The sequence below is a fragment of the Misgurnus anguillicaudatus genome, chromosome 23 (genome assembly GCF_027580225.2).
Source record: "Misgurnus anguillicaudatus chromosome 23, ASM2758022v2, whole genome shotgun sequence".
NCBI lineage: Eukaryota > Metazoa > Chordata > Actinopteri > Cypriniformes > Cobitidae > Misgurnus > Misgurnus anguillicaudatus.
Window position 1 is genome coordinate 38905001 of NC_073359.2, and position 17959 is coordinate 38922959.

At 47.2% G+C, this 17959-nt stretch overlaps 66 non-coding genes and 4 pseudogenes across 66 annotated transcripts; 4 read left to right on the forward strand and 66 right to left on the reverse strand.

Moving 5' to 3' along the window:
* Positions 1–108: 108 nt before the first annotated feature.
* LOC141359722 (5S ribosomal RNA) lies at positions 109–227 on the reverse strand. The gene has a single exon (XR_012366203.1). It is a non-coding gene; the product is annotated as a 5S ribosomal RNA (ribosomal RNA).
* Positions 228–368: 141 nt separating this feature from the next.
* Positions 369–487, reverse strand: LOC141361277 (5S ribosomal RNA). Its single transcript, XR_012367329.1, has one exon. It is a non-coding gene; the product is annotated as a 5S ribosomal RNA (ribosomal RNA).
* Positions 488–616: 129 nt separating this feature from the next.
* LOC141361279 (5S ribosomal RNA) lies at positions 617–735 on the reverse strand. The gene has a single exon (XR_012367331.1). It is a non-coding gene; the product is annotated as a 5S ribosomal RNA (ribosomal RNA).
* Positions 736–876: 141 nt separating this feature from the next.
* On the reverse strand, positions 877–995 carry LOC141361280 (5S ribosomal RNA). The gene has a single exon (XR_012367332.1). It is a non-coding gene; the product is annotated as a 5S ribosomal RNA (ribosomal RNA).
* Positions 996–1136: 141 nt separating this feature from the next.
* On the reverse strand, positions 1137–1255 carry LOC141361281 (5S ribosomal RNA). Its single transcript, XR_012367333.1, has one exon. It is a non-coding gene; the product is annotated as a 5S ribosomal RNA (ribosomal RNA).
* Positions 1256–1396: 141 nt separating this feature from the next.
* LOC141361282 (5S ribosomal RNA) lies at positions 1397–1515 on the reverse strand. Its single transcript, XR_012367334.1, has one exon. It is a non-coding gene; the product is annotated as a 5S ribosomal RNA (ribosomal RNA).
* Positions 1516–1656: 141 nt separating this feature from the next.
* Positions 1657–1775, reverse strand: LOC141361283 (5S ribosomal RNA). The gene has a single exon (XR_012367335.1). It is a non-coding gene; the product is annotated as a 5S ribosomal RNA (ribosomal RNA).
* Positions 1776–1916: 141 nt separating this feature from the next.
* LOC141361284 (5S ribosomal RNA) lies at positions 1917–2035 on the reverse strand. The gene has a single exon (XR_012367336.1). It is a non-coding gene; the product is annotated as a 5S ribosomal RNA (ribosomal RNA).
* Positions 2036–2164: 129 nt separating this feature from the next.
* On the reverse strand, positions 2165–2283 carry LOC141361285 (5S ribosomal RNA). The gene has a single exon (XR_012367337.1). It is a non-coding gene; the product is annotated as a 5S ribosomal RNA (ribosomal RNA).
* Positions 2284–2424: 141 nt separating this feature from the next.
* On the reverse strand, positions 2425–2543 carry LOC141361286 (5S ribosomal RNA). Its single transcript, XR_012367338.1, has one exon. It is a non-coding gene; the product is annotated as a 5S ribosomal RNA (ribosomal RNA).
* Positions 2544–2672: 129 nt separating this feature from the next.
* LOC141361287 (5S ribosomal RNA) lies at positions 2673–2791 on the reverse strand. Its single transcript, XR_012367339.1, has one exon. It is a non-coding gene; the product is annotated as a 5S ribosomal RNA (ribosomal RNA).
* A 129-nt stretch (positions 2792–2920) lies between these two features.
* Positions 2921–3039, reverse strand: LOC141361288 (5S ribosomal RNA). The gene has a single exon (XR_012367340.1). It is a non-coding gene; the product is annotated as a 5S ribosomal RNA (ribosomal RNA).
* Positions 3040–3180: 141 nt separating this feature from the next.
* Positions 3181–3299, reverse strand: LOC141360383 (5S ribosomal RNA). The gene has a single exon (XR_012366896.1). It is a non-coding gene; the product is annotated as a 5S ribosomal RNA (ribosomal RNA).
* Positions 3300–3440: 141 nt separating this feature from the next.
* LOC141361290 (5S ribosomal RNA) lies at positions 3441–3559 on the reverse strand. Its single transcript, XR_012367342.1, has one exon. It is a non-coding gene; the product is annotated as a 5S ribosomal RNA (ribosomal RNA).
* A 141-nt stretch (positions 3560–3700) lies between these two features.
* LOC141361291 (5S ribosomal RNA) lies at positions 3701–3819 on the reverse strand. Its single transcript, XR_012367343.1, has one exon. It is a non-coding gene; the product is annotated as a 5S ribosomal RNA (ribosomal RNA).
* A 129-nt stretch (positions 3820–3948) lies between these two features.
* LOC141361292 (5S ribosomal RNA) lies at positions 3949–4067 on the reverse strand. Its single transcript, XR_012367344.1, has one exon. It is a non-coding gene; the product is annotated as a 5S ribosomal RNA (ribosomal RNA).
* Positions 4068–4208: 141 nt separating this feature from the next.
* On the reverse strand, positions 4209–4327 carry LOC141361293 (5S ribosomal RNA). Its single transcript, XR_012367345.1, has one exon. It is a non-coding gene; the product is annotated as a 5S ribosomal RNA (ribosomal RNA).
* A 141-nt stretch (positions 4328–4468) lies between these two features.
* Positions 4469–4587, reverse strand: LOC141361294 (5S ribosomal RNA). Its single transcript, XR_012367346.1, has one exon. It is a non-coding gene; the product is annotated as a 5S ribosomal RNA (ribosomal RNA).
* A 141-nt stretch (positions 4588–4728) lies between these two features.
* On the reverse strand, positions 4729–4847 carry LOC141361295 (5S ribosomal RNA). The gene has a single exon (XR_012367347.1). It is a non-coding gene; the product is annotated as a 5S ribosomal RNA (ribosomal RNA).
* Positions 4848–4976: 129 nt separating this feature from the next.
* On the reverse strand, positions 4977–5095 carry LOC141361296 (5S ribosomal RNA). The gene has a single exon (XR_012367348.1). It is a non-coding gene; the product is annotated as a 5S ribosomal RNA (ribosomal RNA).
* A 129-nt stretch (positions 5096–5224) lies between these two features.
* LOC141361297 (5S ribosomal RNA) lies at positions 5225–5343 on the reverse strand. The gene has a single exon (XR_012367349.1). It is a non-coding gene; the product is annotated as a 5S ribosomal RNA (ribosomal RNA).
* Positions 5344–5484: 141 nt separating this feature from the next.
* LOC141361298 (5S ribosomal RNA) lies at positions 5485–5603 on the reverse strand. The gene has a single exon (XR_012367350.1). It is a non-coding gene; the product is annotated as a 5S ribosomal RNA (ribosomal RNA).
* Positions 5604–5744: 141 nt separating this feature from the next.
* Positions 5745–5863, reverse strand: LOC141359693 (5S ribosomal RNA). Its single transcript, XR_012366174.1, has one exon. It is a non-coding gene; the product is annotated as a 5S ribosomal RNA (ribosomal RNA).
* Positions 5864–5992: 129 nt separating this feature from the next.
* LOC141361299 (5S ribosomal RNA) lies at positions 5993–6111 on the reverse strand. The gene has a single exon (XR_012367351.1). It is a non-coding gene; the product is annotated as a 5S ribosomal RNA (ribosomal RNA).
* Positions 6112–6240: 129 nt separating this feature from the next.
* LOC141361301 (5S ribosomal RNA) lies at positions 6241–6359 on the reverse strand. Its single transcript, XR_012367353.1, has one exon. It is a non-coding gene; the product is annotated as a 5S ribosomal RNA (ribosomal RNA).
* A 141-nt stretch (positions 6360–6500) lies between these two features.
* Positions 6501–6619, reverse strand: LOC141361302 (5S ribosomal RNA). The gene has a single exon (XR_012367354.1). It is a non-coding gene; the product is annotated as a 5S ribosomal RNA (ribosomal RNA).
* A 141-nt stretch (positions 6620–6760) lies between these two features.
* On the reverse strand, positions 6761–6879 carry LOC141361303 (5S ribosomal RNA). The gene has a single exon (XR_012367355.1). It is a non-coding gene; the product is annotated as a 5S ribosomal RNA (ribosomal RNA).
* Positions 6880–7020: 141 nt separating this feature from the next.
* On the reverse strand, positions 7021–7139 carry LOC141361304 (5S ribosomal RNA). Its single transcript, XR_012367356.1, has one exon. It is a non-coding gene; the product is annotated as a 5S ribosomal RNA (ribosomal RNA).
* Positions 7140–7280: 141 nt separating this feature from the next.
* Positions 7281–7399, reverse strand: LOC141361305 (5S ribosomal RNA). The gene has a single exon (XR_012367357.1). It is a non-coding gene; the product is annotated as a 5S ribosomal RNA (ribosomal RNA).
* Positions 7400–7528: 129 nt separating this feature from the next.
* LOC141360082 (5S ribosomal RNA) lies at positions 7529–7647 on the reverse strand. The gene has a single exon (XR_012366595.1). It is a non-coding gene; the product is annotated as a 5S ribosomal RNA (ribosomal RNA).
* Positions 7648–7788: 141 nt separating this feature from the next.
* Positions 7789–7907, reverse strand: LOC141360176 (5S ribosomal RNA). Its single transcript, XR_012366689.1, has one exon. It is a non-coding gene; the product is annotated as a 5S ribosomal RNA (ribosomal RNA).
* Positions 7908–8048: 141 nt separating this feature from the next.
* On the reverse strand, positions 8049–8167 carry LOC141361306 (5S ribosomal RNA). Its single transcript, XR_012367358.1, has one exon. It is a non-coding gene; the product is annotated as a 5S ribosomal RNA (ribosomal RNA).
* A 141-nt stretch (positions 8168–8308) lies between these two features.
* Positions 8309–8427, reverse strand: LOC141361307 (5S ribosomal RNA). Its single transcript, XR_012367359.1, has one exon. It is a non-coding gene; the product is annotated as a 5S ribosomal RNA (ribosomal RNA).
* A 140-nt stretch (positions 8428–8567) lies between these two features.
* On the reverse strand, positions 8568–8686 carry LOC141361308 (5S ribosomal RNA). Its single transcript, XR_012367360.1, has one exon. It is a non-coding gene; the product is annotated as a 5S ribosomal RNA (ribosomal RNA).
* Positions 8687–8827: 141 nt separating this feature from the next.
* On the reverse strand, positions 8828–8946 carry LOC141361309 (5S ribosomal RNA). Its single transcript, XR_012367361.1, has one exon. It is a non-coding gene; the product is annotated as a 5S ribosomal RNA (ribosomal RNA).
* A 141-nt stretch (positions 8947–9087) lies between these two features.
* LOC141361310 (5S ribosomal RNA) lies at positions 9088–9206 on the reverse strand. The gene has a single exon (XR_012367362.1). It is a non-coding gene; the product is annotated as a 5S ribosomal RNA (ribosomal RNA).
* A 129-nt stretch (positions 9207–9335) lies between these two features.
* LOC141359934 (5S ribosomal RNA) lies at positions 9336–9454 on the reverse strand. The gene has a single exon (XR_012366429.1). It is a non-coding gene; the product is annotated as a 5S ribosomal RNA (ribosomal RNA).
* Positions 9455–9595: 141 nt separating this feature from the next.
* Positions 9596–9714, reverse strand: LOC141359694 (5S ribosomal RNA). The gene has a single exon (XR_012366175.1). It is a non-coding gene; the product is annotated as a 5S ribosomal RNA (ribosomal RNA).
* Positions 9715–9855: 141 nt separating this feature from the next.
* LOC141361312 (5S ribosomal RNA) lies at positions 9856–9974 on the reverse strand. Its single transcript, XR_012367364.1, has one exon. It is a non-coding gene; the product is annotated as a 5S ribosomal RNA (ribosomal RNA).
* A 129-nt stretch (positions 9975–10103) lies between these two features.
* On the reverse strand, positions 10104–10222 carry LOC141361313 (5S ribosomal RNA). Its single transcript, XR_012367365.1, has one exon. It is a non-coding gene; the product is annotated as a 5S ribosomal RNA (ribosomal RNA).
* Positions 10223–10363: 141 nt separating this feature from the next.
* On the reverse strand, positions 10364–10482 carry LOC141361314 (5S ribosomal RNA). The gene has a single exon (XR_012367366.1). It is a non-coding gene; the product is annotated as a 5S ribosomal RNA (ribosomal RNA).
* Positions 10483–10611: 129 nt separating this feature from the next.
* LOC141360489 (5S ribosomal RNA) lies at positions 10612–10730 on the reverse strand. The gene has a single exon (XR_012367005.1). It is a non-coding gene; the product is annotated as a 5S ribosomal RNA (ribosomal RNA).
* A 141-nt stretch (positions 10731–10871) lies between these two features.
* LOC141361315 (5S ribosomal RNA) lies at positions 10872–10990 on the reverse strand. The gene has a single exon (XR_012367367.1). It is a non-coding gene; the product is annotated as a 5S ribosomal RNA (ribosomal RNA).
* Positions 10991–11131: 141 nt separating this feature from the next.
* LOC141361316 (5S ribosomal RNA) lies at positions 11132–11250 on the reverse strand. The gene has a single exon (XR_012367369.1). It is a non-coding gene; the product is annotated as a 5S ribosomal RNA (ribosomal RNA).
* A 129-nt stretch (positions 11251–11379) lies between these two features.
* Positions 11380–11498, reverse strand: LOC141361085 (5S ribosomal RNA). The gene has a single exon (XR_012367137.1). It is a non-coding gene; the product is annotated as a 5S ribosomal RNA (ribosomal RNA).
* A 150-nt stretch (positions 11499–11648) lies between these two features.
* On the forward strand, positions 11649–11765 carry LOC141361000 (5S ribosomal RNA; annotated as a pseudogene).
* Positions 11766–11904: 139 nt separating this feature from the next.
* On the reverse strand, positions 11905–12023 carry LOC141361318 (5S ribosomal RNA). Its single transcript, XR_012367371.1, has one exon. It is a non-coding gene; the product is annotated as a 5S ribosomal RNA (ribosomal RNA).
* A 141-nt stretch (positions 12024–12164) lies between these two features.
* On the reverse strand, positions 12165–12283 carry LOC141361319 (5S ribosomal RNA). The gene has a single exon (XR_012367372.1). It is a non-coding gene; the product is annotated as a 5S ribosomal RNA (ribosomal RNA).
* A 150-nt stretch (positions 12284–12433) lies between these two features.
* LOC141361008 (5S ribosomal RNA) lies at positions 12434–12550 on the forward strand (annotated as a pseudogene).
* Positions 12551–12689: 139 nt separating this feature from the next.
* Positions 12690–12808, reverse strand: LOC141361320 (5S ribosomal RNA). The gene has a single exon (XR_012367373.1). It is a non-coding gene; the product is annotated as a 5S ribosomal RNA (ribosomal RNA).
* Positions 12809–12949: 141 nt separating this feature from the next.
* On the reverse strand, positions 12950–13068 carry LOC141359695 (5S ribosomal RNA). Its single transcript, XR_012366176.1, has one exon. It is a non-coding gene; the product is annotated as a 5S ribosomal RNA (ribosomal RNA).
* A 141-nt stretch (positions 13069–13209) lies between these two features.
* Positions 13210–13328, reverse strand: LOC141359989 (5S ribosomal RNA). Its single transcript, XR_012366497.1, has one exon. It is a non-coding gene; the product is annotated as a 5S ribosomal RNA (ribosomal RNA).
* Positions 13329–13457: 129 nt separating this feature from the next.
* LOC141361321 (5S ribosomal RNA) lies at positions 13458–13576 on the reverse strand. Its single transcript, XR_012367374.1, has one exon. It is a non-coding gene; the product is annotated as a 5S ribosomal RNA (ribosomal RNA).
* A 141-nt stretch (positions 13577–13717) lies between these two features.
* Positions 13718–13836, reverse strand: LOC141361322 (5S ribosomal RNA). The gene has a single exon (XR_012367375.1). It is a non-coding gene; the product is annotated as a 5S ribosomal RNA (ribosomal RNA).
* Positions 13837–13965: 129 nt separating this feature from the next.
* Positions 13966–14084, reverse strand: LOC141360490 (5S ribosomal RNA). The gene has a single exon (XR_012367006.1). It is a non-coding gene; the product is annotated as a 5S ribosomal RNA (ribosomal RNA).
* Positions 14085–14225: 141 nt separating this feature from the next.
* LOC141360418 (5S ribosomal RNA) lies at positions 14226–14344 on the reverse strand. The gene has a single exon (XR_012366932.1). It is a non-coding gene; the product is annotated as a 5S ribosomal RNA (ribosomal RNA).
* A 141-nt stretch (positions 14345–14485) lies between these two features.
* On the reverse strand, positions 14486–14604 carry LOC141361324 (5S ribosomal RNA). The gene has a single exon (XR_012367377.1). It is a non-coding gene; the product is annotated as a 5S ribosomal RNA (ribosomal RNA).
* Positions 14605–14745: 141 nt separating this feature from the next.
* On the reverse strand, positions 14746–14864 carry LOC141361325 (5S ribosomal RNA). The gene has a single exon (XR_012367378.1). It is a non-coding gene; the product is annotated as a 5S ribosomal RNA (ribosomal RNA).
* A 128-nt stretch (positions 14865–14992) lies between these two features.
* LOC141361096 (5S ribosomal RNA) lies at positions 14993–15111 on the reverse strand. Its single transcript, XR_012367148.1, has one exon. It is a non-coding gene; the product is annotated as a 5S ribosomal RNA (ribosomal RNA).
* A 150-nt stretch (positions 15112–15261) lies between these two features.
* On the forward strand, positions 15262–15378 carry LOC141361001 (5S ribosomal RNA; annotated as a pseudogene).
* Positions 15379–15517: 139 nt separating this feature from the next.
* On the reverse strand, positions 15518–15636 carry LOC141361326 (5S ribosomal RNA). The gene has a single exon (XR_012367379.1). It is a non-coding gene; the product is annotated as a 5S ribosomal RNA (ribosomal RNA).
* A 141-nt stretch (positions 15637–15777) lies between these two features.
* LOC141361327 (5S ribosomal RNA) lies at positions 15778–15896 on the reverse strand. The gene has a single exon (XR_012367380.1). It is a non-coding gene; the product is annotated as a 5S ribosomal RNA (ribosomal RNA).
* A 150-nt stretch (positions 15897–16046) lies between these two features.
* On the forward strand, positions 16047–16163 carry LOC141361009 (5S ribosomal RNA; annotated as a pseudogene).
* A 139-nt stretch (positions 16164–16302) lies between these two features.
* Positions 16303–16421, reverse strand: LOC141361328 (5S ribosomal RNA). Its single transcript, XR_012367381.1, has one exon. It is a non-coding gene; the product is annotated as a 5S ribosomal RNA (ribosomal RNA).
* A 137-nt stretch (positions 16422–16558) lies between these two features.
* Positions 16559–16677, reverse strand: LOC141361329 (5S ribosomal RNA). The gene has a single exon (XR_012367382.1). It is a non-coding gene; the product is annotated as a 5S ribosomal RNA (ribosomal RNA).
* Positions 16678–16798: 121 nt separating this feature from the next.
* Positions 16799–16917, reverse strand: LOC141360450 (5S ribosomal RNA). The gene has a single exon (XR_012366964.1). It is a non-coding gene; the product is annotated as a 5S ribosomal RNA (ribosomal RNA).
* Positions 16918–17058: 141 nt separating this feature from the next.
* LOC141360443 (5S ribosomal RNA) lies at positions 17059–17177 on the reverse strand. Its single transcript, XR_012366957.1, has one exon. It is a non-coding gene; the product is annotated as a 5S ribosomal RNA (ribosomal RNA).
* A 141-nt stretch (positions 17178–17318) lies between these two features.
* LOC141359769 (5S ribosomal RNA) lies at positions 17319–17437 on the reverse strand. Its single transcript, XR_012366250.1, has one exon. It is a non-coding gene; the product is annotated as a 5S ribosomal RNA (ribosomal RNA).
* A 140-nt stretch (positions 17438–17577) lies between these two features.
* LOC141359967 (5S ribosomal RNA) lies at positions 17578–17696 on the reverse strand. Its single transcript, XR_012366468.1, has one exon. It is a non-coding gene; the product is annotated as a 5S ribosomal RNA (ribosomal RNA).
* A 129-nt stretch (positions 17697–17825) lies between these two features.
* On the reverse strand, positions 17826–17944 carry LOC141360119 (5S ribosomal RNA). The gene has a single exon (XR_012366632.1). It is a non-coding gene; the product is annotated as a 5S ribosomal RNA (ribosomal RNA).
* Between the last annotated feature and the right edge of the window lie 15 nt (positions 17945–17959).

Below are 17959 nucleotides of genomic sequence, written 5' to 3' on the forward strand. Positions count from 1 at the left end.
TGTGGCAACGCCATGCCATCGGCGAACGCTTACAGAAAGGATGCATTTCTGGAAAAAAATTATATGAATAAATAATTAAATAATTAATTAAATAAATAAAGAATCAAACGCTTACAGCACCTGGTATTCCCAGGCGGTCTCCCATCCAAGTACTAACCAGGCCCGACCCTGCTTGGCTTCCGAGATCAGACGAGAGCGGGCGTGCTCAGGGTGGTGTGGCCGTAAGCGAGCGCTGACTCGATTCGAGAGCCACTTCAAGACTAATGTGGCAACGCCATGCCATCGGCGAACGCTTACAGAAAGGATGCATTTCTGGAAAAAAATTATATGAATAAATAATTAAATAATTAATTAAATAAAGAATTAAATGCTTACAGCACCTGGTATTCCCAGGCGGTCTCCCATCCAAGTACTAACCAGGCCCGACCCTGCTTGGCTTCCGAGATCAGACGAGAGCGGGCGTGCTCAGGGTGGTGTGGCCGTAAGCGAGCGCTGACTCGATTCGAGAGCCACTTCAAGACTAATGTGGCAACGCCATGCCATCGGCGAACGCTTACAGAAAGGATGCATTTCTGGAAAAAAATTATATGAATAAATAATTAAATAATTAATTAAATGCTTACAGCACCTGGTATTCCCAGGCGGTCTCCCATCCAAGTACTAACCAGGCCCGACCCTGCTTGGCTTCCGAGATCAGACGAGAGCGGGCGTGCTCAGGGTGGTGTGGCCGTAAGCGAGCGCTGACTCGATTCGAGAGCCACTTCAAGACTAATGTGGCAACGCCATGCCATCGGCGAACGCTTACAGAAAGGATGCATTTCTGGAAAAAAATTATATGAATAAATAATTAAATAATTAATTAAATAAAGAATTTAATGCTTACAGCACCTGGTATTCCCAGGCGGTCTCCCATCCAAGTACTAACCAGGCCCGACCCTGCTTGGCTTCCGAGATCAGACGAGAGCGGGCGTGCTCAGGGTGGTGTGGCCGTAAGCGAGCGCTGACTCGATTCGAGAGCCACTTCAAGACTAATGTGGCAACGCCATGCCATCGGCGAACGCTTACAGAAAGGATGCATTTCTGGAAAAAAATTATATGAATAAATAATTAAATAATTAATTAAATAAAGAATTAAATGCTTACAGCACCTGGTATTCCCAGGCGGTCTCCCATCCAAGTACTAACCAGGCCCGACCCTGCTTGGCTTCCGAGATCAGACGAGAGCGGGCGTGCTCAGGGTGGTGTGGCCGTAAGCGAGCGCTGACTCGATTCGAGAGCCACTTCAAGACTAATGTGGCAACGCCATGCCATCGGCGAACGCTTACAGAAAGGATGCATTTCTGGAAAAAAATTATATGAATAAATAATTAAATAATTAATTAAATAAAGAATTAAATGCTTACAGCACCTGGTATTCCCAGGCGGTCTCCCATCCAAGTACTAACCAGGCCCGACCCTGCTTGGCTTCCGAGATCAGACGAGAGCGGGCGTGCTCAGGGTGGTGTGGCCGTAAGCGAGCGCTGACTCGATTCGAGAGCCACTTCAAGACTAATGTGGCAACGCCATGCCATCGGCGAACGCTTACAGAAAGGATGCATTTCTGGAAAAAAATTATATGAATAAATAATTAAATAATTAATTAAATAAAGAATTAAATGCTTACAGCACCTGGTATTCCCAGGCGGTCTCCCATCCAAGTACTAACCAGGCCCGACCCTGCTTGGCTTCCGAGATCAGACGAGAGCGGGCGTGCTCAGGGTGGTGTGGCCGTAAGCGAGCGCTGACTCGATTCGAGAGCCACTTCAAGACTAATGTGGCAACGCCATGCCATCGGCGAACGCTTACAGAAAGGATGCATTTCTGGAAAAAAATTATATGAATAAATAATTAAATAATTAATTAAATAAAGAATTAAATGCTTACAGCACCTGGTATTCCCAGGCGGTCTCCCATCCAAGTACTAACCAGGCCCGACCCTGCTTGGCTTCCGAGATCAGACGAGAGCGGGCGTGCTCAGGGTGGTGTGGCCGTAAGCGAGCGCTGACTCGATTCGAGAGCCACTTCAAGACTAATGTGGCAACGCCATGCCATCGGCGAACGCTTACAGAAAGGATGCATTTCTGGAAAAAAATTATATGAATAAATAAATAAATAATTAATTAAATGCTTACAGCACCTGGTATTCCCAGGCGGTCTCCCATCCAAGTACTAACCAGGCCCGACCCTGCTTGGCTTCCGAGATCAGACGAGAGCGGGCGTGCTCAGGGTGGTGTGGCCGTAAGCGAGCGCTGACTCGATTCGAGAGCCACTTCAAGACTAATGTGGCAACGCCATGCCATCGGCGAACGCTTACAGAAAGGATGCATTTCTGGAAAAAAATTATATGAATAAATAATTAAATAATTAATTAAATAAAGAATTAAATGCTTACAGCACCTGGTATTCCCAGGCGGTCTCCCATCCAAGTACTAACCAGGCCCGACCCTGCTTGGCTTCCGAGATCAGACGAGAGCGGGCGTGCTCAGGGTGGTGTGGCCGTAAGCGAGCGCTGACTCGATTCGAGAGCCACTTCAAGACTAATGTGGCAACGCCATGCCATCGGCGAACGCTTACAGAAAGGATGCATTTCTGGAAAAAAATTATATGAATAAATAAATAAATAATTAATTAAATGCTTACAGCACCTGGTATTCCCAGGCGGTCTCCCATCCAAGTACTAACCAGGCCCGACCCTGCTTGGCTTCCGAGATCAGACGAGAGCGGGCGTGCTCAGGGTGGTGTGGCCGTAAGCGAGCGCTGACTCGATTCGAGAGCCACTTCAAGACTAATGTGGCAACGCCATGCCATCGGCGAACGCTTACAGAAAGGATGCATTTCTGGAAAAAAATTATATGAATAAATAATTAAATAATTAATTAAATGCTTACAGCACCTGGTATTCCCAGGCGGTCTCCCATCCAAGTACTAACCAGGCCCGACCCTGCTTGGCTTCCGAGATCAGACGAGAGCGGGCGTGCTCAGGGTGGTGTGGCCGTAAGCGAGCGCTGACTCGATTCGAGAGCCACTTCAAGACTAATGTGGCAACGCCATGCCATCGGCGAACGCTTACAGAAAGGATGCATTTCTGGAAAAAAATTATATGAATAAATAATTAAATAATTAATTAAATAAAGAATTAAATGCTTACAGGACCTGGTATTCCCAGGCGGTCTCCCATCCAAGTACTAACCAGGCCCGACCCTGCTTGGCTTCCGAGATCAGACGAGAGCGGGCGTGCTCAGGGTGGTGTGGCCGTAAGCGAGCGCTGACTCGATTAGAGAGCCACTTCAAGACTAATGTGGCAACGCCATGCCATCGGCGAACGCTTACAGAAAGGATGCATTTCTGGAAAAAAATTATATGAATAAATAATTAAATAATTAATTAAATAAAGAATTAAATGCTTACAGCACCTGGTATTCCCAGGCGGTCTCCCATCCAAGTACTAACCAGGCCCGACCCTGCTTGGCTTCCGAGATCAGACGAGAGCGGGCGTGCTCAGGGTGGTGTGGCCGTAAGCGAGCGCTGACTCGATTCGAGAGCCACTTCAAGACTAATGTGGCAACGCCATGCCATCGGCGAACGCTTACAGAAAGGATGCATTTCTGGAAAAAAATTATATGAATAAATAATTAAATAATTAATTAAATAAAGAATTGAATGCTTACAGCACCTGGTATTCCCAGGCGGTCTCCCATCCAAGTACTAACCAGGCCCGACCCTGCTTGGCTTCCGAGATCAGACGAGAGCGGGCGTGCTCAGGGTGGTGTGGCCGTAAGCGAGCGCTGACTCGATTCGAGAGCCACTTCAAGACTAATGTGGCAACGCCATGCCATCGGCGAACGCTTACAGAAAGGATGCATTTCTGGAAAAAAATTATATGAATAAATAATTAAATAATTAATTAAATGCTTACAGCACCTGGTATTCCCAGGCGGTCTCCCATCCAAGTACTAACCAGGCCCGACCCTGCTTGGCTTCCGAGATCAGACGAGAGCGGGCGTGCTCAGGGTGGTGTGGCCGTAAGCGAGCGCTGACTCGATTCGAGAGCCACTTCAAGACTAATGTGGCAACGCCATGCCATCGGCGAACGCTTACAGAAAGGATGCATTTCTGGAAAAAAATTATATGAATAAATAATTAAATAATTAATTAAATAAAGAATTAAATGCTTACAGCACCTGGTATTCCCAGGCGGTCTCCCATCCAAGTACTAACCAGGCCCGACCCTGCTTGGCTTCCGAGATCAGACGAGAGCGGGCGTGCTCAGGGTGGTGTGGCCGTAAGCGAGCGCTGACTCGATTCGAGAGCCACTTCAAGACTAATGTGGCAACGCCATGCCATCGGCGAACGCTTACAGAAAGGATGCATTTCTGGAAAAAAATTATATGAATAAATAATTAAATAATTAATTAAATAAAGAATTAAATGCTTACAGCACCTGGTATTCCCAGGCGGTCTCCCATCCAAGTACTAACCAGGCCCGACCCTGCTTGGCTTCCGAGATCAGACGAGAGCGGGCGTGCTCAGGGTGGTGTGGCCGTAAGCGAGCGCTGACTCGATTCGAGAGCCACTTCAAGACTAATGTGGCAACGCCATGCCATCGGCGAACGCTTACAGAAAGGATGCATTTCTGGAAAAAAATTATATGAATAAATAATTAAATAATTAATTAAATAAAGAATTAAATGCTTACAGCACCTGGTATTCCCAGGCGGTCTCCCATCCAAGTACTAACCAGGCCCGACCCTGCTTGGCTTCCGAGATCAGACGAGAGCGGGCGTGCTCAGGGTGGTGTGGCCGTAAGCGAGCGCTGACTCGATTCGAGAGCCACTTCAAGACTAATGTGGCAACGCCATGCCATCGGCGAACGCTTACAGAAAGGATGCATTTCTGGAAAAAAATTATATGAATAAATAATTAAATAATTAATTAAATGCTTACAGCACCTGGTATTCCCAGGCGGTCTCCCATCCAAGTACTAACCAGGCCCGACCCTGCTTGGCTTCCGAGATCAGACGAGAGCGGGCGTGCTCAGGGTGGTGTGGCCGTAAGCGAGCGCTGACTCGATTCGAGAGCCACTTCAAGACTAATGTGGCAACGCCATGCCATCGGCGAACGCTTACAGAAAGGATGCATTTCTGGAAAAAAATTATATGAATAAATAAATAAATAATTAATTAAATGCTTACAGCACCTGGTATTCCCAGGCGGTCTCCCATCCAAGTACTAACCAGGCCCGACCCTGCTTGGCTTCCGAGATCAGACGAGAGCGGGCGTGCTCAGGGTGGTGTGGCCGTAAGCGAGCGCTGACTCGATTCGAGAGCCACTTCAAGACTAATGTGGCAACGCCATGCCATCGGCGAACGCTTACAGAAAGGATGCATTTCTGGAAAAAAATTATATGAATAAATAATTAAATAATTAATTAAATAAAGAATTTAATGCTTACAGCACCTGGTATTCCCAGGCGGTCTCCCATCCAAGTACTAACCAGGCCCGACCCTGCTTGGCTTCCGAGATCAGACGAGAGCGGGCGTGCTCAGGGTGGTGTGGCCGTAAGCGAGCGCTGACTCGATTCGAGAGCCACTTCAAGACTAATGTGGCAACGCCATGCCATCGGCGAACGCTTACAGAAAGGATGCATTTCTGGAAAAAAATTATATGAATAAATAATTAAATAATTAATTAAATAAAGAATTAAATGCTTACAGCACCTGGTATTCCCAGGCGGTCTCCCATCCAAGTACTAACCAGGCCCGACCCTGCTTGGCTTCCGAGATCAGACGAGAGCGGGCGTGCTCAGGGCGGTGTGGCCGTAAGCGAGCGCTGACTCGATTCGAGAGCCACTTCAAGACTAATGTGGCAACGCCATGCCATCGGCGAACGCTTACAGAAAGGATGCATTTCTGGAAAAAAATTATATGAATAAATAATTAAATAATTAATTAAATGCTTACAGCACCTGGTATTCCCAGGCGGTCTCCCATCCAAGTACTAACCAGGCCCGACCCTGCTTGGCTTCCGAGATCAGACGAGAGCGGGCGTGCTCAGGGTGGTGTGGCCGTAAGCGAGCGCTGACTCGATTCGAGAGCCACTTCAAGACTAATGTGGCAACGCCATGCCATCGGCGAACGCTTACAGAAAGGATGCATTTCTGGAAAAAAATTATATGAATAAATAATTAAATAATTAATTAAATGCTTACAGCACCTGGTATTCCCAGGCGGTCTCCCATCCAAGTACTAACCAGGCCCGACCCTGCTTGGCTTCCGAGATCAGACGAGAGCGGGCGTGCTCAGGGTGGTGTGGCCGTAAGCGAGCGCTGACTCGATTCGAGAGCCACTTCAAGACTAATGTGGCAACGCCATGCCATCGGCGAACGCTTACAGAAAGGATGCATTTCTGGAAAAAAATTATATGAATAAATAATTAAATAATTAATTAAATAAAGAATTAAATGCTTACAGCACCTGGTATTCCCAGGCGGTCTCCCATCCAAGTACTAACCAGGCCCGACCCTGCTTGGCTTCCGAGATCAGACGAGAGCGGGCGTGCTCAGGGTGGTGTGGCCGTAAGCGAGCGCTGACTCGATTCGAGAGCCACTTCAAGACTAATGTGGCAACGCCATGCCATCGGCGAACGCTTACAGAAAGGATGCATTTCTGGAAAAAAATTATATGAATAAATAATTAAATAATTAATTAAATAAAGAATTAAATGCTTACAGCACCTGGTATTCCCAGGCGGTCTCCCATCCAAGTACTAACCAGGCCCGACCCTGCTTGGCTTCCGAGATCAGACGAGAGCGGGCGTGCTCAGGGTGGTGTGGCCGTAAGCGAGCGCTGACTCGATTCGAGAGCCACTTCAAGACTAATGTGGCAACGCCATGCCATCGGCGAACGCTTACAGAAAGGATGCATTTCTGGAAAAAAATTATATGAATAAATAATTAAATAATTAATTAAATAAAGAATTAAATGCTTACAGCACCTGGTATTCCCAGGCGGTCTCCCATCCAAGTACTAACCAGGCCCGACCCTGCTTGGCTTCCGAGATCAGACGAGAGCGGGCGTGCTCAGGGTGGTGTGGCCGTAAGCGAGCGCTGACTCGATTCGAGAGCCACTTCACGACTAATGTGGCAACGCCATGCCATCGGCGAACGCTTACAGAAAGGATGCATTTCTGGAAAAAAATTATATGAATAAATAATTAAATAATTAATTAAATAAAGAATTAAATGCTTACAGCACCTGGTATTCCCAGGCGGTCTCCCATCCAAGTACTAACCAGGCCCGACCCTGCTTGGCTTCCGAGATCAGACGAGAGCGGGCGTGCTCAGGGTGGTGTGGCCGTAAGCGAGCGCTGACTCGATTCGAGAGCCACTTCAAGACTAATGTGGCAACGCCATGCCATCAGCGAACGCTTACAGAAAGGATGCATTTCTGGAAAAAAATTATATGAATAAATAATTAAATAATTAATTAAACGCTTACAGCACCTGGTATTCCCAGGCGGTCTCCCATCCAAGTACTAAACAGGCCCGACCCTGCTTGGCTTCCGAGATCAGACGAGAGCGGGCGTGCTCAGGGTGGTGTGGCCGTAAGCGAGCGCTGACTCGATTCGAGAGCCACTTCAAGACTAATGTGGCAACGCCATGCCATCGGCGAACGCTTACAGAAAGGATGCATTTCTGGAAAAAAATTATATGAATAAATAATTAAATAATTAATTAAATAAAGAATTAAATGCTTACAGCACCTGGTATTCCCAGGCGGTCTCCCATCCAAGTACTAACCAGGCCCGACCCTGCTTGGCTTCCGAGATCAGACGAGAGCGGGCGTGCTGAGGGTGGTGTGGCCGTAAGCGAGCGCTGACTCGATTCGAGAGCCACTTCAAGACTAATGTGGCAACGCCATGCCATCGGCGAACGCTTACAGAAAGGATGCATTTCTGGAAAAAAATTATATGAATAAATAATTAAATAATTAATTAAATAAAGAATTAAATGCTTACAGCACCTGGTATTCCCAGGCGGTCTCCCATCCAAGTACTAACCAGGCCCGACCCTGCTTGGCTTCCGAGATCAGACGAGAGCGGGCGTGCTCAGGGTGGTGTGGCCGTAAGCGAGCGCTGACTCGATTCGAGAGCCACTTCAAGACTATTGTGGCAACGCCATGCCATCGGCGAACGCTTACAGAAAGGATGCATTTCTGGAAAACAATTATATGAATAAATAATTAAATAATTGATTAAATAAAGAATTAAATGCTTACAGCACCTGGTATTCCCAGGCGGTCTCCCATCCAAGTACTAACCAGGCCCGACCCTGCTTGGCTTCCGAGATCAGACGAGAGCGGGCGTGCTCAGGGTGGTGTGGCCGTAAGCGAGCGCTGACTCGATTCGAGAGCCACTTCAAGACTAATGTGGCAACGCCATGCCATCGGCGAACGCTTACAGAAAGGATGCATTTCTGGAAAAAAATTATATGAATAAATAATTAAATAATTAATTAAAAAAGAATTAAATGCTTACAGCACCTGGTATTCCCAGGCGGTCTCCCATCCAAGTACTAACCAGGCCCGACCCTGCTTGGCTTCCGAGATCAGACGAGAGCGGGCGTGCTCAGGGTGGTGTGGCCGTAAGCGAGCGCTGACTCGATTCGAGAGCCACTTCAAGACTAATGTGGCAACGCCATGCCATCGGCGAACGCTTACAGAAAGGATGCATTTCTGGAAAAAAATTATATGAATAAATAATTAAATAATTAATTAAATAAAGAATTAAATGCTTACAGCACCTGGTATTCCCAGGCGGTCTCCCATCCAAGTACTAACCAGGCCCGACCCTGCTTGGCTTCCGAGATCAGACGAGAGCGGGCGTGCTCAGGGTGGTGTGGCCGTAAGCGAGCGCTGACTCGATTCGAGAGCCACTTCAAGACTAATGTGGCAACGCCATGCCATCGGCGAACGCTTACAGAAAGGATGCATTTCTGGAAAAAAATTATATGAATAAATAATTAAATAATTAATTAAATAAAGAATTAAATGCTTACAGCACCTGGTATTCCCAGGCGGTCTCCCATCCAAGTACTAACCAGGCCCGACCCTGCTTGGCTTCCGAGATCAGACGAGAGCGGGCGTGCTCAGGGTGGTGTGGCCGTAAGCGAGCGCTGACTCGAATCGAGAGCCACTTCAAGACTAATGTGGCAACGCCATGCCATCAGCGAACGCTTACAGAAAGGATGCATTTCTGGAAAAAAATTATATGAATAAATAATTAAATAATTAATTAAATGCTTACAGCACCTGGTATTCCCAGGCGGTCTCCCATCCAAGTACTAAACAGGCCCGACCCTGCTTGGCTTCCGAGATCAGACGAGAGCGGGCGTGCTCAGGGTGGTGTGGCCGTAAGCGAGCGCTGACTCGATTCGAGAGCCACTTCAAGACTAATGTGGCAACGCCATGCCATCGGCGAACGCTTACAGAAAGGATGCATTTCTGGAAAAAAATTATATGAATAAATAATTAAATAATTAATTAAATAAAGAATTAAATGCTTACAGCACCTGGTATTCCCAGGCGGTCTCCCATCCAAGTACTAACCAGGCCCGACCCTGCTTGGCTTCCGAGATCAGACGAGAGCGGGCGTGCTCAGGGCGGTGTGGCCGTAAGCGAGCGCTGACTCGATTCGAGAGCCACTTCAAGACTAATGTGGCAACGCCATGCCATCGGCGAACGCTTACAGAAAGGATGCATTTCTGGAAAAAAATTATATGAATAAATAATTAAATAATTAATTAAATAAAGAATTAAATGCTTACAGCACCTGGTATTCCCAGGCGGTCTCCCATCCAAGTACTAACCAGGCCCGACCCTGCTTGGCTTCCGAGATCAGACGAGAGCGGGCGTGCTCAGGGTGGTGTGGCCGTAAGCGAGTGCTGACTCGATTCGAGAGCCACTTCAAGACTAATGTGGCAACGCCATGCCATCGGCGAACGCTTACAGAAAGGATGCATTTCTGGAAAAAAATTATATGAATAAATAATTAAATAATTAATTAAATGCTTACAGCACCTGGTATTCCCAGGCGGTCTCCCATCCAAGTACTAACCAGGCCCGACCCTGCTTGGCTTCCGAGATCAGACGAGAGCGGGCGTGCTCAGGGTGGTGTGGCCGTAAGCGAGCGCTGACTCGATTCGAGAGCCACTTCAAGACTAATGTGGCAACGCCATGCCATCGGCGAACGCTTACAGAAAGGATGCATTTCTGGAAAAAAATTATATGAATAAATAATTAAATAATTAATTAAATAAAGAATTAAATGCTTACAGCACCTGGTATTCCCAGGCGGTCTCCCATCCAAGTACTAACCAGGCCCGACCCTGCTTGGCTTCCGAGATCAGACGAGAGCGGGCGTGCTCAGGGTGGTGTGGCCGTAAGCGAGCGCTGACTCGATTCGAGAGCCACTTCAAGACTAATGTGGCAACGCCATGCCATCAGCGAACGCTTACAGAAAGGATGCATTTCTGGAAAAAAATTATATGAATAATAAATTAAATAATTAATTAAATGCTTACAGCACCTGGTATTCCCAGGCGGTCTCCCATCCAAGTACTAAACAGGCCCGACCCTGCTTGGCTTCCAAGATCAGACGAGAGCGGGCGTGCTCAGGGTGGTGTGGCCGTAAGCGAGCGCTGACTCGATTCGAGAGCCACTTCAGGACTAATGTGGCAACGCCATGCCATCGGCGAACGCTTACAGACAGGATGCATTTCTGGAAAAAAATTATATGAATAAATAATTAAATAATTAATTAAATAAAGAATTAAATGCTTACAGCACCTGGTATTCCCAGGCGGTCTCCCATCCAAGTACTAACCAGGCCCGACCCTGCTTGGCTTCCGAGATCAGACGAGAGCGGGCGTGCTCAGGGTGGTGTGGCCGTAAGCGAGCGCTGACTCGATTCGAGAGCCACTTCAAGACTAATGTGGCAACGCCATGCCATCGGCGAACGCTTACAGAAAGGATGCATTTCTGGAAAAAAATTATATGAATAAATAATTAAATAATTAATTAAATAAAGAATTAAATGCTTACAGCACCTGGTATTCCCAGGCGGTCTCCCATCCAAGTACTAACCAGGCCCGACCCTGCTTGGCTTCCGAGATCAGACGAGAGCGGGCGTGCTCAGGGTGGTGTGGCCGTAAGCGAGCGCTGACTCATTTCGAGAGCCACTTCAAGACTAATGTGGCAATGCCATGCCATCGGCGAACGCTTACAGAAAGGATGCATTTCTGGAAAAAAATTATATGAATAAATAAATAAATAATTAATTAAATGCTTACAGCACCTGGTATTCCCAGGCGGTCTCCCATCCAAGTACTACCCAGGCCCGACCCTGCTTGGCTTCCGAGATCAGACGAGAGCGGGCGTGCTCAGGGTGGTGTGGCCGTAAGCAAGCGCTGACTCGATTCGAGAGCCACTTCAAGACTAATGTGGCAACGCCATGCCATCGGCGAACGCTTACAGAAAGGATGCATTTCTGGAAAAAAATTATATGAATAAATAATTAAATAATTAATTAAATGCTTACAGCACCTGGTATTGCCAGGCGGTCACCACCCTGAGCACGCCCGCTCTCGTCTGATCTCGGAAGCCAAGCAGGGTCGGGCCTGGTTAGTACTTGGATGGGAGACCGCCTGGGAATACCAGGTGCTGTAAGCATTTAATTCTTTATTTAATTAATTGTTCAAGACTAATGTGGCAACGCCATGCCATCGGCGAACGCTTACAGAAAGGATGCATTTCTGGAAAAAAAATATATGAATAAATAATTAAATAATTAATTAAATAAAGAATTAAATGCTTACAGCACCTGGTATTCCCAGGCGGTCTCCCATCCAAGTACTAACCAGGCCCGACCCTGCTTGGCTTCCGAGATCAGACGAGAGCGGGCGTGCTCAGGGTGGTGTGGCCGTAAGCGAGCGCTAAATCGATTCGAGAGCCACTTCAAGACTAATGTGGCAACGCCATGCCATCGGCGAACGCTTACAGAAAGGATGCATTTCTGGAAAAAAATTATATGAATAAATAATTAAATAATTAATTAAATAAAGAATTAAATGCTTACAGCACCTGGTATTCCCAGGCGGTCTCCCATCCAAGTACTAACCAGGCCCGACCCTGCTTGGCTTCCGAGATCAGACGAGAGCGGGCGTGCTCAGGGTGGTGTGGCCGTAAGCAAGCGCTGACTCGATTCGAGAGCCACTTCAAGACTAATGTGGCAACGCCATGCCATCGGCGAACGCTTACAGAAAGGATGCATTTCTGGAAAAAAATTATATGAATAAATAATTAAATAATTAATTAAATGCTTACAGCACCTGGTATTCCCAGGCGGTCACCACCCTGAGCACGCCCGCTCTCGTCTGATCTCGGAAGCCAAGCAGGGTCGGGCCTGGTTAGTACTTGGATGGGAGACCGCCTGGGAATACCAGGTGCTGTACGCATTTAATTCTTTATTTAATTAATTGTTCAAGACTAATGTGGCAACGCCATGCCATCGGCGAACGCTTACAGAAAGGATGCATTTCTGGAAAAAAAATATATGAATAAATAATTAAATAATTAATTAAATAAAGAATTAAATGCTTACAGCACCTGGTATTCCCAGGCGGTCTCCCATCCAAGTACTAACCAGGCCCGACCCTGCTTGGCTTCCGAGATCAGACGAGAGCGGGCGTGCTCAGGGTGGTGTGGCCGTAAGCGAGCGCTGACTCGATTCGAGAGCCACTTCAAGACTAATGTGGTAACGCCATGCCATCGGCGAACGCTTACAGAAAGGATGCATTTCTGGAAAAAAATTATATGAATAAATAATTAAATAATTAATTAAATAAAGAATTAAATGCTTACAGCACCTGGTATTCCCAGGCGGTCTCCCATCCAAGTACTAACCAGGCCCGACCCTGCTTGGCTTCCGAGATCAGACGAGAGCGGGCGTGCTCAGGGCGGTGTGGCCGTAAGCGAGCGCTGACTCGATTCGAGAGCCACTTCAAGACTAATGTGGCAACGCCATGCCATCGGCGAACGCTTACAGAAAGGATGCATTTCTGGAAAAAAATTATATGAATAAATAATTAAATAATTAATTAAATAAAGAATTAAAAGCTTACAGCACCTGGTATTCCCAGGCGGTCTCCCATCCAAGTACTAACCAGGCCCGACCCTGCTTGGCTTCCGAGATCAGACGAGAGCGGGCGTGCTTAGGGTGGTGTGGCCGTAAGCGAGTGCTGACTCGATTCGAGAGCCACTTCAAGACTAATGTGGCAACGCCATGCCATCGGCGAACGCTTACAGAAAGGATGCATTTCTGGAAAAAAATTATATGAATAAATAAATAAATAATTAATTAAATGCTTACAGCACCTGGTATTCCCAGGCGGTCTCCCATCCAAGTACTAACCAGGCCCGACCCTGCTTGGCTTCCGAGATCAGACGAGAGCGGGCGTGCTCAGGGTGGTGTGGCCGTAAGCGAGCGCTGACTCGATTTGAGAGCCACTTCAAGACTAATGTGGCAACGCCATGCCATCGGCGAACGCTTACAGAAAGGATGCATTTCTGGAAAAAAATTATATGAATAAATAATTAAATAATTAATTAAATAAAGAATTAAATGCTTACAGCACCTGGTATTCCCAGGCGGTCTCCCATCCAAGTACTAACCAGGCCCGACCCTGCTTGGCTTCCGAGATCAGACGAGAGCGGGCGTGCTCAGGGTGGTGTGGCCGTAAGCGAGCGCTGACTCGATTCGAGAGCCACTTCAAGACTAATGTGGCAACGCCATGCCATCAGCGAACGCTTACAGAAAGGATGCATTTCTGGAAAAAAATTATATGAATAATAAATTAAATAATTAATTAAATGCTTACAGCACCTGGTATTCCCAGGCGGTCTCCCATCCAAGTACTAAACAGGCCCGACCCTGCTTGGCTTCCAAGATCAGACGAGAGCGGGCGTGCTCAGGGTGGTGTGGCCGTAAGCGAGCGCTGACTCGATTCGAGAGCCACTTCAGGACTAATGTGGCAACGCCATGCCATCGGCGAACGCTTACAGAAAGGATGCATTTCTGGAAAAAAATTATATGAATAAATAATTAAATAATTAATTAAATAAAGAATTAAATGCTTACAGCACCTGGTATTCCCAGGCGGTCTCCCATCCAAGTACTAACCAGGCCCGACCCTGCTTGGCTTCCGAGATCAGACGAGAGCGGGCGTGCTCAGGGTGGTGTGGCCTTAAGCGAGCGCTGACACGATTCGAGAGCCACTTCAAGACTAATGTGGCAACGCCATGCCATCGGCGAACGCTTACAGAAAGGATGCATTTCTGGAAAAAAATTATATGAATAAATAATTAAATAATTAATTAAATAAAGAATTAAATGCTTACAGCACCTGGTATTCCCAGGCGGTCTCCCATCCAAGTACTAACCAGGCCCGACCCTGCTTGGCTTCCGAGATCAGACGAGAGCGGGCGTGCTCAGGGTGGTGTGGCCGTAAGCGAGCGCTGACTCGATTCGAGAGCCACTTCAAGACTAATGTGGCAACGCCATGCCATCGGCGAACGCTTACAGAAAGGATGCATTTCTGGAAAAAAATTATATGAATAAATAATTAAATAATTAATTAAATAAAGAATTAAATGCTTACAGCACCTGGTATTCCCAGGCGGTCTCCCATCCAAGTACTAACCAGGCCCGACCCTGCTTGGCTTCCGAGATCAGACGAGAGCGGGCGTGCTCAGGGTGGTGTGGCCGTAAGCGAGCGCTGACTCATTTCGAGAGCCACTTCAAGACTAATGTGGCAACGCCATGCCATCGGCGAACGCTTACAGAAAGGATGCATTTCTGGAAAAAATTATATGAATAAATAAATAAATAATTAATTAAATGCTTACAGCACCTGGTATTCCCAGGCGGTCTCCCATCCAAGTACTACCCAGGCCCGACCCTGCTTGGCTTCCGAGATCAGACGAGAGCGGGCGTGCTCAGGGTGGTGTGGCCGTAAGCAAGCGCTGACTCGATTCGAGAGCCACTTCAAGACTAATGTGGCAACGCCATGCCATCGGCGAACGCTTACAGAAAGGATGCATTTCTGGAAAAAAATTATATGAATAAATAATTAAATAATTAATTAAATGCTTACAGCACCTGGTATTGCCAGGCGGTCACCACCCTGAGCACGCCCGCTCTCGTCTGATCTCGGAAGCCAAGCAGGGTCGGGCCTGGTTAGTACTTGGATGGGAGACCGCCTGGGAATACCAGGTGCTGTAAGCATTTAATTCTTTATTTAATTAATTGTTCAAGACTAATGTGGCAACGCCATGCCATCGGCGAACGCTTACAGAAAGGATGCATTTCTGGAAAAAAAATATATGAATAAATAATTAAATAATTAATTAAATAAAGAATTAAATGCTTACAGCACCTGGTATTCCCAGGCGGTCTCCCATCCAAGTACTAACCAGGCCCGACCCTGCTTGGCTTCCGAGATCAGACGAGAGCGGGCGTGCTCAGGGTGGTGTGGCCGTAAGCGAGCGCTAAATCGATTCGAGAGCCACTTCAAGACTAATGTGGCAACGCCATGCCATCGGCGAACGCTTACAGAAAGGATGCATTTCTGGAAAAAAATTATATGAATAAATAATTAAATAATTAATTAAATAAAGAATTAAATGCTTACAGCACCTGGTATTCCCAGGCGGTCTCCCATCCAAGTACTAACCAGGCCCGACCCTGCTTGGCTTCCGAGATCAGACGAGAGCGGGCGTGCTCAGGGTGGTGTGGCCGTAAGCAAGCGCTGACTCGATTCGAGAGCCACTTCAAGACTAATGTGGCAACGCCATGCCATCGGCGAACGCTTACAGAAAGGATGCATTTCTGGAAAAAAATTATATGAATAAATAATTAAATAATTAATTAAATGCTTACAGCACCTGGTATTCCCAGGCGGTCACCACCCTGAGCACGCCCGCTCTCGTCTGATCTCGGAAGCCAAGCAGGGTCGGGCCTGGTTAGTACTTGGATGGGAGACCGCCTGGGAATACCAGGTGCTGTACGCATTTAATTCTTTATTTAATTAATTGTTCAAGACTAATGTGGCAACGCCATGCCATCGGCGAACGCTTACAGAAAGGATGCATTTCTGGAAAAAAAATATATGAATAAATAATTAAATAATTAATTAAATAAAGAATTAAATGCTTACAGCACCTGGTATTCCCAGGCGGTCTCCCATCCAAGTACTAACCAGGCCCGACCCTGCTTGGCTTCCGAGATCAGACGAGAGCGGGCGTGCTCAGGGTGGTGTGGCCGTAAGCGAGCGCTGACTCGATTCGAGAGCCACTTCAAGACTAATGTGGCAACGCCATGCCATCGGCGAACGCTTACAGAAAGGATGCATTTCTGGAAAAAAATTATATGAATAAATAATTAAATAATTAATTAAAGAATTAAATGCTTACAGCACCTGGTATTCCCAGGCGGTCTCCCATCCAAGTACTAACCAGGCCCGACCCTGCTTGGCTTCCGAGATCAGACGAGAGCGGGCGTGCTCAGGGTGGTGTGGCCGTAAGCGAGTGCTGACTCGATTCGAGAGCCACTTCAAGACTAATGTGGCAACGCCATGCCATCGGCGAACGCTTACAGAAAGGATGCATTTCTGGAAAAAAATTATATGAATAAATAATTAATTAAATGCTTACAGCACCTGGTATTCCCAGGCGGTCTCCCATCCAAGTACTAAACAGACCCGACCCTGCTTGGCTTCCGAGATCAGACGAGAGCGGGCGTGCTCAGGGTGGTGTGGCCGTAAGCGAGCGCTGACTTGATTCGAGAGCCACTTCAAGACTAATGTGGCAACGCCATGCCATCGGCGAACGCTTACAGAAAGGATGCATTTCTGGAAAAAAATTATATGAATAAATAATTAAATAATTAATTAAATAAAGAAATAAATGCTTACAGCACCTGGTATTCCCAGGCGGACTCCCATCCAAGTACTAACCAGGCCCGACCCTGCTTGGCTTCCGAGATCAGACGAGAGCGGGCGTGCTCAGGGTGGTGTGGCAGTAAGCGAGCGCTGACTCGATTCGAGAGCCACTTCAAGACTAATGTGGCAACGCCATGCCATCGGCGAACGCTTACAGAAAGGATGCATTTCTGGAAAAAAATTATATGAATAAATAATTAAATAATTAATTAAATAAAGAATGAAATGCTTACAGCACCTGGTATTCCCAGGCGGTCTCCCATCCAAGTACTAACCAGGCCCGACCCTGCTTGGCTTCCGAGATCAGACGAGAGCGGGGGTGCTCAGGGTGGTGTGGCCGTAAGCGAGCGCTGACTCGATTCGAGAGCCACTTCAAGACTAATGTGGCAACGCCATGCCATCGGCGAACGCTTACAGAAAGGATGCATTTCTGGAAAAAATTATATGAATAAATAATTAAATAATTAATTAAATAAAGAATTAAATGCTTACAGCACCTGGTATTCCCAGGCGGTCTCCCATCCAAGTACTAACCAGGCCCGACCCTGCTTGGCTTCCGAGATCAGACGAGAGCGGGCGTGCTCAGGGTGGTGTGGCCGTAAGAGAGCGCTGACTCGATTCGAGAGCCACTTCAAGACTAATGTGGCAACGCCATGCCATCGGCGAACGCTTACAGAAAGGATGCATTTCTGGAAAAAAATTATATGAATAAATAAATAAATAATTAATTAAATGCTTACAGCACCTGGTATTCCCAGGCGGTCTCCCATCCAAGTACTAACCAGGCCCGACCCTGCTTGGCTTCCGAGATCAGACGAGAGCGGGCGTGCTCAGGGTGGTGTGGCCGTAACCGAGCACTGACTCGAT